The sequence below is a fragment of the Anthonomus grandis genome, chromosome 1 (assembly GCF_022605725.1).
Source record: "Anthonomus grandis grandis chromosome 1, icAntGran1.3, whole genome shotgun sequence".
In the NCBI taxonomy this organism is placed as follows: Eukaryota; Metazoa; Arthropoda; class Insecta; order Coleoptera; family Curculionidae; genus Anthonomus; species Anthonomus grandis.
In genome coordinates, this window is record NC_065546.1 from 34,505,469 (window position 1) to 34,521,417 (window position 15,949).

The following is a 15,949-nucleotide window of genomic DNA, read 5'->3' on the forward strand; positions in this document are numbered from 1 at the left end:
AAACTCGACCGTTGACGATTGAACACAATAAAAGGCTATTTTTGGAAGAGTTATTTATATCAAGCAACCTATCAGTTATTGTTTGGTTATTTACATTTGTGGTTGGTGTTTTTGATTGCTTGTCACAATTTGTTGACATCAAATAATTTTGAGTGAATTTAGTTTGATTTAGATGCCTAAGCAAAGTTTTGCTTGTGTTAAGTTTATCAAAAGATAAAATTAAAATTTCAAAAAATGGTACGTCTTAGTGAGCGAGAGCGAATAGAGATTTTGATGATGATAGGTTATGGAAACAGGATGCGCACTCAGATGGAAGTCTGTGAAATTTATCATGCCAAGTATCCTGATAGGCCACGTATATCTCAAAGTACTGTCAGTAAAATAGAATATGAATAATCGGGATTTGGGTCATGTCAGGGATAATTATACGAAAGGTCGGTCAAGTATATCAGAAGAGAAGCAACTAAATGTTTTGCTGGCAGTTGAAGAAGATTGCCATAAAACGACTCGCAATATTGCGTTAGAAAATCAGATATACCAGACATCCGTCATTAAGTATTTAGGTATAAATAATGGGCACCCTTATAAAGTTTAATTGGTTCATGAACTAAATGAAGATGACCCAGATAGGCGTTTAGAATTTTGTGAGAGACTTATGGACTTGTGCCATGCTAATCCACAATTTTCAAAAAAAATTGTATTTTCTGATGAGGCAACGTTTTGTCTTCATGGTAGTGTAAACCGGCAAAACTGCCGATATTGGGCTACTGAAAATCCGCACTGGATGATGAAGTGCCACAGCCAAGTCCCTCAAAAAGTAAATGTTTGGGCGGGGGTGATTGAAAACAGGGTTATAGGGCCCTTTTTCTTTGAAGGATACTTGAATGGTGAGAGGTATTTAGAGTTTTTAGAAAATGACTTGGTACCATGCCTTGCCACTTTATACCCCGATCCAGAAGACCCGGATATATTAGATAATTCCTAATGGTATCAGCAAGATGGAGCTCCAGCCCATTACACTCGTCCCGTGCGCCAGTACCTGGATACCGTTTTCCCTGGACGTTGGATTGGTCGGAGGGGTGCAATTGAATGGCCGGCCAGATCGCCGGATCTGACTCCTTTAGATTTTTTTTGTGGGGGTATCTTAAGTCCAAAGTTTATGTTAATCGGCCAAACAACATTGAAGACTTAAAAATTAGAATAACGGAAGAAATAAGATTGATAGAACCTTCTGTTATCGATAACGTTTTACAAGAATTTCAGCATCGATTGGGATATTGCCAAGAGGTTCGTGCCAGCCATTTTCAACACTTAATAAATTAATTAAAATATTTTTATGTATTCTTGCTTGATATAAATAACTCTTCCAAAAATAGCCTTTTATTGTGTTCAATCGTCAACGGTCGAGTTTAGGTATAGGACATGGTACACGAAATGTACTTAGAATTTGATGTAGAACCTAAATCTAAAATAAAAAATAGGTGTTTACATTTAAAAAAATTACGTTGATGACCGTAACTTATTTTTGGGCCACCCTGTATACATAAAATTATAGTAAGAAAACCCGCAGATAAAAATAAAAATCGACATGTCCGAGCGTTTTTTTTTTGAACATACCCCTGAATTTTAAATGAATTTATTCCAACCTTTACGTTCGCACTGTAGATTTATGTATACAGACATTTTGGAAAATGTGATATGGTAACTTATACAAATGAAGGAATGCCTTTAACATTCGTGTTTCAACACGATAATGATCCCAAACAAGCTTCTAAGCTTGTAAAATATTAGTTGAATAGAAGTCCATATTTTGTAGGAGAATGTGTATATAAAGATTACAAAATGGGGAAGTCTTTATCTCCAAGAAAAATGCATGTATGTCATTAAGTTAAATGTATTATGCATTTCGGCTGTGTAAACAGCCATTATCAGATACAGAACATCACAAAAAACATAAACGTTCAACAAATAAAAGTAAAAAAAAAGCTACCCGTTATCGGGAATAAAAACAGCAATAAATGTTGATGTTGAATGTTTATGAAATGTTTATTGTTTTTTTTATTCCCGACAACGGGTAGTTTTTTTTTTTGAGTTTTATTTGTTGAACGTACTGTAACGGTTGATTTTTGTTTAAACCATTTTATATATTAATCTAATTCTTTAAAAACAAAGTTTCTTAACTATTTAATCAAACAATTAAAAATTATCGAACTGTATATTACTATTTAATTCACAGCCATCCTGTATAAATAATATTCGTTTGAAAAGAATCCTAGTCTGGCATTCTTTGTACGCGTTCTTCGTTTTTTTTGGGTTTTTCGCTCATGGTAGACCGTCGAGCATCGGTCATTTTCTGCCAAGATCTACTTCTGTGCAACTAGTATAGACTAAAATCGCTGTTTTGTGGCAATTTAACGCTTTAGTAATTTTTGCGTTCCTTTGTGGATTAATAGCTACAAAATTAGCAAATTAAATGAATTATATCTCTGTAGGAGTTCTTTTGAAATTCATTTGCTGACTTTGGTCAGGATAAATGGTTTTGGTCTTATAGTAGCATAGAAAATCTTTCGGTAAGTTTCTGAGACTTTATTCCAGCTTAGTTGGTTTTTTTGGGTGACTATAATAGGTTTAAATTTCTTTTTAGCTTAAATAAATCAATTTATATTGGAGGACTCGAAAGCTAGAACAATTTTATTAATTCTGTTGCTTTCCCATTGCTGAATTCTGAAAGTGTAAAAAAAAGTACTCTAAATTTAAATTAAATATTTATTCTTAAATTTATGACAAAAGTTACATGGGTACTGGGGTATTTTAGGGTTGAAGGATAGGGTGAAAAGAAAGATCCAAAGCAGTTCTATTCTTCCTCGTTGGTCTCCGGTTTCCAGATTGGATGAAAGTTAGTTTGGTATGATGAAGTTCCAGATATGTCAAGTTGTTTGATGGTGTCCTCGATTCCTTGAGTCTGTTGTGGTGTCCCAGGCTCCCAGATAAGTCGTTTTTTTTGTAAATTTGGTGCAGCCTAAATGCTGAAAACAAATTGATTAATATATATTTTTTTTGTAATTTAAATTAAGGCTAAATTGAAAACTTACCTATTTTTACTTACCGTGTCCAAAGTGTAATTTTTGTAGGTATTTATTTTATTCAAAAGTAGTGCTTAAAATATTACTTATCGATACAAAAAGTGTGATAATACAGTTTTTTATATCGGCAGAAGTGTAAACCAAATTGTGATCACAATAAGGTGGGTTTATCTTCGTTGTATTTTTTTATAAACTTTATTAAGTGATACCACAGCATAAAGAAACCAGCAGTCTCACTCCGCTCGAAAATGTAAGCGAACTAATAGCATCCTTAGCCATGCCGCAGCCATGTTCTCCGGATGCCGAGCTCACTGTTTATCGAACTGTGTTCATAGGTGTATCGCCTAGTTCAGCGCCGTACTTAGTGACTATTTTGATAGCGTTTTTACAAAGCGTAGCGTTTTTTATAAAAACTTTTGTATTAAAAGAGGGGTATGTCAAAAATTATTAATGAAGCAAAATAATTGACTTTGCCAAAGTTTTTAATAGCTGCAAATTTGGCTGTATGGCTTAAATAACATAATTAAGCATCAGTTAAAGTTGCAGCAATGTTATATTTTTTTTTTTTGGATTTTTAAGGACATTATTTATATTTCTGCCATTTTAACAGTATTGCCATATTTAAAAGAGTTGCAAAATTGTATACTTTTACTTTAGTTGGTACTTAATAATATAACAAAAATTCGCAGATGTTAGAATTGTTTTGAATTTTTGCCAACTATTTGTCTTTATTTATTGGCCTAAGAGTTTCTATTTGTTTTGAAATATTACTTTATTTGTATAATTAGTTATCCTTAAACTACTATGTAGTCAGATGTTAATCTAAAAGCGTTACTATACAGGGTGTTAATTAAGTATGTACCATAAATTATTTAACAGGCTAATTTACCCCTAACATGATTAAATTTATTAGGTTCAGTGTAATCTCGTACGGGACCTGAAGAAATATTTGTGGCAAAAAAATTGGGGCACCTGAATTTTGTGCCATTTTTAATATCTTATTTGATTTACTCAAATACAAATACAACTTTTTCGTATCTCGCTTATTTTTCGAGAAAAAAAGTCCACTTAATTGCATATCCCTGGATCACACAAGGAATTTGGGGAAAAGTTTCATTTGGAATTTATTATTAACTAAGCAAGATACGAAAAAAATTTAAGAGACAGAAAAGTTTTATTTGTATAATCCACAGAACATAATAAAAATTGCACAAAAGTCAGTGGCATATATTTTAGTTGTTGTTAAATTTTAACACCCTGTATATTGAGAACGAAGAATTTCTGGACATATGTTTATATGAACCTTTTGTTTTAAAATTACTCAAAGAATGGTCTCTTAGTTATGGGTTCATACCTAATTAACTTCCTGCACGTATTCTTCTATATCGTCGTTGTTAGATGTAGAAATCCGATGTTTATTTTTGTTTAAATATTTTGTTAATGTATGAACTTTATTTATATTAAAAAATCAATATTTGTACTATGTAGGTATTTTTATTTTACAAGATAATAACATCTAAAAAAATGTTTAAGTCCGGCTCTAGCCAAGGCAAAAGCCGCGTGGACCGTAGCGAGTGTCAGCGGCATCCCTACTACAAGCAAAAATGCCTCGCCTGCGTTAGTACACATGCACCGAACTCGCTTATTCAAGCCAATGTATTTTTATTGAAGTGCGACTGCTGGTTTCTTTATGCTGTGGTGATACCATGGTATAATAGCTCGTTTTTTTAGTAGTGTCGATATTTTCATAACCTTACGGTTCTTCCCCCAATTAAAGTTATATAATTAACAACCTAAATTTGAATTAAATTTACCTGTCATTTGAAGATAAATTTTAAAGCTTTTATTTGACCCTAATTTCCAGAGGCAGAGCTTTTACAAGACTTAAAATTCGTAGATACTTGGGTCTTTATTTTATGCAGTAGTTTTTATAGTAAGTATTGTGTGGCCCTTTACTTAAATTCTATAGGGGTGTTTTAAGGGTAATTTGGTCACTGGCGCCCCTGAGCTTTATTTTATTTACTTCCTTTGTTTTAAAGAACTCGCACGAGCACTCTCCGCGAGATAGGCTAGCCCAGCACTCTTTTCTTGTCCACCCTTTTATATTGCATTTTATGTTGACCTATGGTTAAATATATGGGTGGCAGTACCTATATGTTTTTTGTGATATTCTGTATCTGATGATGCTGCTACACAGCCGAAATGCATAATACATTTAACTAAATGACCTATATGCATTTTTCTTAGAGATAAAAACTTCCCCATTTTGTAATCATTGTAAAATATTGACTGAAGAATGAAAAATGAATGTTTTTAAGTGGCCCGCTCCAAACCCGGACCTTAATCCTCCCTTATTGAGACCTTATGGAAGATAGTAAATAAAAAAATACCGCCACGAAATTTCAAAAACACAGATGAACTTTTCAAAGCATTACTTAAGGAACAACATTGATAGGAATAATATTAATTAACAATCTAAGGTTGCTAGAGAGTTTAAAAAAGAGCATGGTTTTAAATATATCTGGATTAGAAATGGAAGTATATTTTTAAGAAAAGAGGACAACTCTAAAATATGCTTAATTGAGGACCATGCGGATTTCAAAAATTGAGTCAACCCAACGCAAAATAAAAGTTTCTTTTATGAATTGTCAAAGTATTAGAAATAAAATTGATCCGGTGAAATGTTTTGTGGTGTAAAGTGAGTGTGATGTTCTTGTGGCAACAGAAACATGGATAAAAGAAGGTGAGCAATTTATGTTTGACATTGATAATTTTAAGGCGGTAAAAATTTAAAAAAATGGGGGCGGTGCGCCAACTTATTCTTAGGGAAAACATTAAATTTAGAGAGGTAGAAAAATCAGATAAAAATAATACACTTAGCTGGATATGTAAGTCTTGGTGAGCAAAATTTAAAAATTAGTGCTATGTATAAACCTCCATCTTATATGGCTGAATTTCGAACACACTTGGAAGCAATACTTATTAGGCACTCAAAGAGGCATTTAATAATTGGTGACTTCAACATAGATCTTTTGCAACCTTTACAGGGCGTGGATATTACAAAAATTTGTTGTCACTAAATAATTTTGATATTAACAATGTCGTTACTGAGGAAAATGCCACAAGAGTACAGCTAATATTAGGACAATAATAGATCACGTAATTACTGATTAGCATAGTAAATTAAATTGTTTAGTTAATGTCGAATATCGTTATCTTTCAGATCACAGAATTTTATCAATTAATTTAGATTGTAAATTTAAGATCTATAAACCTATGACTAAGTATGAAAAAAAGGGAGTTAATTATAAAAAAATGCAAACTTTGTTTGAGCGGGAAATTGCGCATGCGGATGTCTCGTCATTTGGGGATTTAATTAACTTAATTTCAAGTGCAAAAAAGAAAGTGGAATTTTTCTTACGTTATTGGTACGTGAAAATAATGCCTGGATAAGATAACGTGATAAAATTTATAAAACAACATTTCTAGACGTGGGTAATGCGGAGTTACACACAGAATTCAGAAAAATTAAAAACGCTATAAACAATAAAATTAAAGTTTTAAAAAATCAACACTTTTGAAAGGAATGGGACAGCACAGAGAAAGATGTTAAAAAACAGTGGAAATTTATTAATAATATTTCTGGTAAGGGTCCTAACAAAGTTTATATTGATTCGTTAGAAACAGATGATGGGAAAATAACTAACATCGTTGAAGTAGCTAATAAATTGAATGCCCATTTTGCTCATGTCTGTGTGGATATTGTAAAAGAATTGGAAAATGACGCTAGGTATTTAGGAAAAACCATTTCATTTCCTGAGATTCACTGTAATAATACTGCTTGTGTAATTAACAACTGAATTCGAAGTAAATGAAGTCATACTAACACCAAAGAAAAATTCTGCAGCGGGACATGATGGCATATCGGTATACGACATTCTTACTCTGAAAGAGAGTATTACTGGGGCTCTGTTAAGGTTAAAAATAATATTTTAACTACTGGAACCTTTTCAGAATAACTAAAAATAACTAGAATTTCTCCAGTCTTTAAGTCAGGTAATAAGTCTTCGATGAATAACTACAGACCAATTTCGGTAATGTGTTTTTTTCTAAAATTATTGAGAAAATAATTAAAAAAAGGATGACGTCTTTTATTAATAGATATTTACCACTTGATGATTACCAATATGGGTTTATTGAGAACAGTAATACTCTTACCGTAACAGTTGATTTTGTAGATTACATATCGCGGGCATTGGATAAAAAAGAATTAGTTGTGGCCGTCTTGTCGATTTGCAAAAAACATTTCATGGTGTAGGTACCGATATACTTTTAAATAAGCTCAAAAAAATGGGATTCAGGGAAGTTTTTAATTTACTTAAAACATATCTCGAAAATAGAAAAGAATATGTAAAATTAAATGATACACGTAGTTCAGTGTTAATTCTTATGGTGTCCCACGAGGTTCCGTACTGGGACCATTGTTTTATTCCTTGTATGTATTAAACTTGAAGCTTGCTAATCTTACTGCGCGTTATTTCACCGACGATACTGTGTTAGTTTATAGAGGTAGTAGCTAGTTGAGATGTTATTCTCTAGAACAACCTCTAGAGAATAACATCTCAAAATATATATGGACTGGTTGCATGTTAATAAATTAAAAATTAATTGTAATAAAACAAAATACATGTTATTCAAGCAAAAAAATACACAAGTTTATGACTTTAATATTGGTATATATGATTTTCACATTCAAAAAATTGGGTATCTGAACTTAATAATTGATGAAGCATTAACTTGGCGGGAACATATCTGCAGTGTCCCATTGTCGTTGAAAAAGTAATGCCCATAATTGCAGCTATCTACAGATGTCGTGGTTATTTAGCTGCAAAAACTAAAAATAATATCTATAATGCTTTCTTGATGCCATTTACCTTAGGTATTTACTCTACTAAGTTCTTTTTAATTACGATAGGCCTACTCATACAAATACACTTTATTTATTTTTATTACACACTAAGAATTACATCTTAATAAGTTAAATAAAATACTAAAAATAGAACAATGTAAACTAGTATATAAAATTATCCACAAAAAGCAAAAATCTAATATAAATATTACTTTTACGAATATGATACATAATAATCCAACAAGAAGTGTAAATAACATTTATCAGAACTATACAAGAACTAACATAGGCTTAGAAAATCCTATTGCAAAAGCAGGTATTTAATGAATTGCCAGAAAATATAAGATGTGTTCAACCATTGAGTATTTATTACAAAAAAAAATATTCTTTGATACTTAGGGATTTATAGATTAGTTTTTTCTTTTTTTGGTTTGTTTTTTTTTAGGCATAGGCTTACTGTATAGAAGTAAAATAATTACTCTCTTACCAATGCTTGCATGCATTGATTAGGTTGAGTTTTAATTGTAATATACATATGTGAGTATTATTGGAGATAATAAAGATGTTTCAAAATTAAGTCAATGCCCAAAAGATGTGCTGATGTTATAAGAGCTAAAAGCTACTGTTCCAAATATTATAATAATAATACTTAACAGTTAAGTTTGCTTAAATAGCACTTAAAAAAAACAAATTCTTATTGTATCTATAAACCATCGACTAATGAAAAAATTGTGACAATGTATACAAATTGTCAGAAAATCAGCCAAAACAAGAGTGACACACATAAAAGTTTTTGCTCAAAACAGTATTATAAGTTATTCTCAGTGGAATATTATAGATCTTGGGAGCCAAATAGTTGACAAATCTAAGATTTATATTTTTCTTACTTTTTGATATTTCAATATGTTCGTTTATTTTATTTCGCGTGTTATGTCTATGTTCTACCTAATTTTTCAAGTTATTAATTTTATGAGTAAAAAAAACCGCTAAGGCATAGTGCCCTAACATTTAGTACTTTATGATTATGCAGTTGTTCAGTTGAAAACCGTTTATCCTTGTTATTTAGTACTTTAAGTATGTAGTTCTGTATGTAGCAATGAACTAATTTGTTATAGATCTCAGTTTATTTTATTATACATTTCTTGCAATGATTTTGTCCAGGCTGTTTTTTTATTATCTTCATATTTTTGTTCACTAATTTACATAACAATAAAGGTTTTTGATATTGAAGACCAACATACTTATTACTTTAAAAAATATCCATGCAAACTAGAAAAGGTGACCTAATTAAAAAGAAAATAAGCAAAGAAATATATTGCAATAATTATGGCCAATACTGTATTATTGAATTTTTTTTTATATGATATTGTCACTTCCTTTACCGATAATTCGAGACCTACGCATGCATTTTTATAATGTTTTTACTCATGTTTGAGCGATTCTTAATACAACAGTATCTTATATGAAGAATTCTTGTAGCTCGAAACATTTTCAATTGATTTTACTCACAGAACGTTCAAGGACACTGAAGTTCCAGCTTTTAAAATAAAGAATACTTTTTTCCGAGATGGCGGCACAGACTGAAAAAAAACCATCTCACCCTGCATATTATTACTATTTAAGGCAATTAAAAATTTATATATACATAGATACGCCATATATATCGGCGTGGTACACCCTGTATACTTTCGCCAGTTCTGTAATTGAACGCCATTCATTATATTACGTATAGTAAGTAGTATGTTTAACGTTATTGTGTCAGTACCACCAGTAGGACGCATTTACCGACCGAATTGGCTACTTTTAACCGGTTTTATTGTTCAAAGAGAACTTATAATTCTTGAAGCGGTGCAATATAACAATTAGAAAGGACTTTAATAGTTTTTGTGCAATGATTAGTACAATTTAGAAGAATATTAAAGATATTGCTTACCAAAATCGTTTTAATGCAATTTTCATCTGTTTTTAGGTTAAAATAATCGATTTTGACAATGATACAAACACTTGGCGCGTGCTATAGGTTTAAACTGACTTACCCCATGATTTAAGGGGTTATCAGGGCTCTATTATAGCATGCGTGTAGGGTTGTTTTATGTTTGTTTTATTAAAAAAATCTGGTATTAAATCTAATAATTAAGTCAACCCTGGATCCAGTGGCGTATCCAGGATTCATTCCTGGGGGGGGCAACATGGTTTATCACCATTTAATATACAATATACTTACATATGTATGTATGTGTATGTTAGTTAATTTTTTTGGCCTATTATCGGAGATATGGTATTTATTCATCAGGAAGGGAGAAATAATTACCATGTTTTTGAAATGCTTTTATTAATTTAAAAGCTACAAAAATAAAGAAAAATAAAAGATACTAATATAATATATGGATAGTAAAACAGGCACAAAAACAGCACAAAAATTATTCTAAAGTAACAAAAACAAATTGACTCCTAAAAAAACTAAACAAGATCAAAACTCAATTAGGTATCTATATAAAACACCAAGAAAAGCCAAATAAAACTAAATAACAATATCAAGTTTCCTCGATTTAAGCTGCATTTCGTTAAGTACTTCCTCGGCACTAACTGAGATTTCTGGATATACATACAGAAGAGTTAAAACATTTAATCTGTCTTCACTTATTGTGTGAAAAGTGTAGAAAATTTTCTTTCAGGGGTTGCTGTGCTTACAGGTAAAGTACAAAAAATCTTTAACAGTAAAAATATATTGGAAAATATATCCTGATCACACATTACTAGGGCATCGAGAGCGGAGCTCGGATATTTTTCTGGTGCACAGGCTTCAAATTTTCTATACCAAAGTTTGAGTTCAGTAGTAAATGAACAATTTTCTAAATCATTTTTATAAAAATTTACCAAATACTTAAGACTTTGAAGTTGATTATCAAGTTTCTTATTTACTGATGGAATCAGACAGTTAAATGGTTGTAATATATCTTTATGTTTAACAAATCTCTCTTCTAATTGTAATAAGACGCAATCTAAAAACGAAATAAATATTGATATTCTGAAATATTCTTCAGTTGTGTTAGTTTCAAAATTTGCCCTATTTTTTTGTCTGCTAGTTATGCGTGGTTTTGTTATTTCTAAACCAAATAATTTGTTTATATTTTTTTTTGCCTCTGCAAAAATAGTTGCAAAACTATTATCTGCTTTATGACGTAAATCTTTAAGCTCTTTTAAGCAATCTTCAGCCAGTAATATTGCTTTGCCTAAATCAATATTAACTGATTGCAGCAACTTTGATAACGGAGTGGTAAATGCAAAAACATGTTCAATTACATAAAGAGTAATGAGGAATTCTGATGTACTTAAGGTGTTTAGTAACAACTTGCTACAAGTAGACTTTTCTTTGTCTGGCCACTCAGCTATTTCTTCTAAAGCCAATACCACAGAATTTAAAAGCTCTCTCATTACGCTTACTGAATCTTGTCTTTGAACCCATCTAGTAGCACAAAGTTGTTTTAATCTGTCTCGTCTTGATCTCTCATTATCCGGCATTTCATTTACTTTTTTAGTTAAAATATTTTGACGTTTGGGAGTATGTATGTACATTTTTTTTAAATGTAAGCATTTTCAATAACACCCATGCAATTTCGTACAGTCTGGACAGAACATGCATCGGATATAGCAAGGTTAAGGGAGTGTGAGACGCAATGAACATATAAGGCTGTAGGATATTCCTTTCTTATAATAGCCTGTACCGCAGAAAACTGACCACTCATTGCCGCTGCCCCATCGTAACCCTGGCCTTTAAGATTATTTAAATCTAAACCACAGTTTGTCAAATTTTCGATAATTGTTTTTGCTAAATTATGCCCAGTCGTTGAAATTACCGGAATAAATTGAAGAAAGGACTCTTTAATAGATAAATTATCGCATACTTACCAAACGCAAAGAACAAACTGCTCTATTTTGGCAATATCAGTTGTCTCATCAGCCAAGATTGCATAATATTTTGCAGATTTTACTTCTGCTATTATTTTTCGTAAAATATTTGTGTTACATGCATTAATTATTTCGTTTTGTATTGTACTACTTAAAGACGCAACATCTTATTATTAGCAGAACTCAATATATGTTTTTTATGTTTTTTCTCCCTAGCTTTTCTGGGGGGGGGCAATTGCCACCTTTGCCCTCCCCTGGATACGCCACTGCCTGGATCTATAACTAGAATTTAGTATAGAATACATTTACATATGCAGGGTGTTTCAGAACTATGGGATCAAACTTCTGGGGGTTGTTCAGTGCAACAGAAGAATCCATTTGAGTATAGGAACCCATGTCCGGAAATGCGTCACTACGCCACTAAACGGCCCTAAGACGCGTTTAAATTTAGAAAAAATATTAATTACCTAAATAGGATCTGATGCATTTATTTTTACCTTTTGTACATGATACCATAACAACAATTGTTTAAAATCAACTCTTATCAAAGTCAATTCTCAATGTCATGTTTAAAAATTATAGCTTACAATTTTTAAACATTTATTGCTAATGGAAAATTTTACCAATCAAAAATTGGCGGTTATGCATTTGGCATACGGAGCAACAAACTGCAATGCATGAGCAGCATCGCGGTTTTATCATGAACGTTAACCCGAACGACAGCATCCTGGATACAAAAAGTTTATTGCGGTTCATCGGCGGGTCGCTGAGACAGGCATGTTTAAGACCAAGATGCATGATACTGGTGTTGCTTGAACCATAAGAATGGTCGAATTTGAAGAAGAGGTGCTTCAGCGAGTTGCAGATGAACCATCAGTTAGCACACGTGTCGTCGCCAAGAATATGAATACGAGTAACGCTTCTGTCTGGCGGGTACTACACGAGCAACTCCATCCTTACCACTTTCAGAAAGTTCAAGGTATGAGTGCAGCCGATTATCATCCTGGAGTTCAATTTTGTCGATGACTTCTGAAGCACACCATTGCACAACCAAATTTTTTACGATAAGTTTTGTGGACCGATGAAGCCTCTTTCACAAGAGACGGTATTTTTCGGACGAAGAAAATCCTTATGTAATTTTTCCAAGAAAACATCAGAATCGTTGGTCTTTCAACATATGGGCAGGCATTGTTGATGATTATTTAATTGGGCCATACCTTCTACCAGAACGGTTAACAGGACCTATTTATCTGGGTTTCTTGGAGAAAGTTCTCCCAGAACTCCTTGAAAATGTTTCACTAAACGTTAGACAGCAAATGTGGTTTCAGCATGGAGCGCCGGCTCACTTTGCTGTACAAGTACGCGAGTATTTGGCTAAGCGGTTTGGGCACCGTTGGATTGCCAGAGGTGGAGCAACTTCTTGGCCTCCTAGGTCACCTGATTTAACGTCGCTCGATTTTTTCTTGTGGGGACATGTAAAGTCTTTAGGCTACAAAACTCCAGTAGAATCAGAGCTAGACTTAATTGGACGAATAACAGCAGCATTTGAAATCATTCAAAACGAGGATCACATTTTTAGTGTAGTCCGCCGAAATCATGTGCGGCGTTTAAATCGGTGTATCGGAGGAAGACATTTTAAACAATTGTTGTGATGGTATTATATACAAAAGGTAAAAATAAATGCATCAGATCCTATTTAGGTAAATAATATTTTTTCTAAATTTAAACGCGTCTTAGGGCCGTAGTGGCGTAGTGACACATTTCCGGACATGGGTTTCTATACTCAAATGGAATCTACTGTTGTACTGAACAACCCCTAGAGGTTTGATCCCATAATTCTGAAACACCCTGTATGTGTGTGTGCAAAATTAAGCCAATTTTAATACGTCAAAAGGTTAACTGTCAAGCCGCTCCTGAATGACAGTTTTAGTTTTCCAAATGGCGAATAGAAGACCATTTTGATTAGAAAAAAATATAGCTACGTACAGGGAGTAGTACAATTTAAAGCATTTTTCTACATATTGTGTGGGTGGTCTTAGGTCAACAAAGGCGTAAGTTTGTACATAATTTTCGCAAAAATTACCAAAGAAATTATTAAATTAAATACCATTCACAGGATAATAGGGCATTCAACTCTTATACAGTAAGACGTAAAAATGGTAATTATACTACTTTTAAAATGAGCGCCATCTTGTAGAAAAATTATTCACAAGTTCTTACGTCAAACCTGGCAAAACGTAGATTAGTTGTCGTTATAGGGAACCCTAAATAGACATTTCCAGCTTGCAAAATGGTGGAAGAATGCTATTTTGGAGTATCCACCATGACACTCCGACATCGCAGTTTAATTTTCAAAATGACGGGCAAATGAGAGGCCATTTTAATTAGAAAGCACATAAATATAGTTTTGTACTATGAGTTGTACAACTTAAAGCATTTTTTTTATAAATCGTTTATGGGGTTCTCTATTGCCATTAACTTGGTAAAGCCGTAAACTAATACATAATTATAGTAAAGATTACCAAAGAAAATAATAAATTGAATATCATTCACAAGGATAATATGGAATTCAACCCTAACTGTATTCTAACGTATATATATTATAACTGTATATATATATAAAGAAAAGAGTAAAAAACAGAAAATAAAATATAGTACTATAATAAAGGCATCTGACAAAGTGAGTTATGAAATATTCTGAAAGGTGTACAAAAAAAGTTAAAATCTTTACAGTGGTTATTGGCTAGTCTACACAGTCTAGTTAATGGACTATTTATACCATAATTTGTTTTCTGTGATATTTAAGTGAGAGCAATTTTGGATCCCAAGTGAGTCTTTGAGGGACATTAAGAGTGATTATATCTAACAACTCAGAACAATTAAATATACACTGTTAACAATTTTATATAAAGTGAACAGATCAAATATTACACGACGATATTACAAACAATTTATATTTAAGAGATTTTCCATATAATTGTAATGAATATAATAATAATAATTATAATAATATGTCTTTATTAAAAAAAAAGCAATATTAATCTTTCAATATTACTTAATACTACATTGCCAAAGAAGGCGAAGATTAGCTTAGAGCTACTCTTTAACTCTTAATTTTCCTAACAATCACAGTTTAAACGGAGAAAACGAAAAAAGTAACAAGTATAAATAAATAAAGTATTTATGTTCTAGAAAATTAGACTATACTTTGAATTGGCTTAAAAACAAAAAATTAAAAGAATGGTAGGTATATAGAAATCTATAGAATGGCCTGCTAGATCTCCTGATATAACGCCGTTAGACTTTTTTCTATGGGGTAATTTGAAATCTATTGTGTTTACTCCCCAACCTAAAATTTTGGATGAACTTCGTCAACGCATCATGGACAGCTGCCATGATATCCCACAACATGTTTTTGAAAAGGTCCGTCAGGAATTTGAACATCGCCTATATCATTGTTTGGCCAAAAACGGGCAACATTTTGAACACTTATTAAAATAAAAACTGATATTTTCATGTTTTTGTTTTCTATCTGAACAAATTAAGATAAACAAAGATTTTTCTAATTTTCTCGAAAACGAATGGACCGATTTAAATAAATCAAACGTCAAAATAAAAGACTTCGAAAGACCTTTTAAACAAGCTATTACTCAATACCCCTTGCCATTTAAAATTTTTAAGGGGATGACCCTGGGGGAAAGGGGGTGAAGTAATTTTAGGTTAGAAAGTTGTCCCCCTTGACAAACCTTTTGACGTATTTCAGCGTTTTTTTTAAACCGTGGTTTTCGATAAATCCGTGGTGAGAAGTTTTCAAATGAACGAAATTTCAAAGTATATGTTATATTGTGAGGACCAAACTGGACTAGCATATTCGAATATCGATCGCTCATAGGAGCAGTAAAGGGCTCTAAAACAATGAATGTCATTAAAATCCTTGAAAGTTCGACTAATAAAACCCAATTGCTTCATAGCTTTACTCCTAATAGAATTTATATTATAATCAAACAGAAGATCAATTACATCAATTTACACACCCAAATCTTTAATT

General features: G+C 32.1%; 1 long non-coding RNA gene across 1 annotated transcript; it reads left to right on the forward strand.

The window, feature by feature from the left end:
* Window positions 1-2,181: 2,181 nt before the first annotated feature.
* On the forward strand, window positions 2,182-3,348 carry LOC126736205 (uncharacterized). The gene is made up of 2 exons (XR_007660628.1): window positions 2,182-2,570; window positions 2,645-3,348. It is a non-coding gene; the product is annotated as an uncharacterized LOC126736205 (long non-coding RNA).
* The last annotated feature ends 12,601 nt before the right edge of the window (window positions 3,349-15,949 follow it).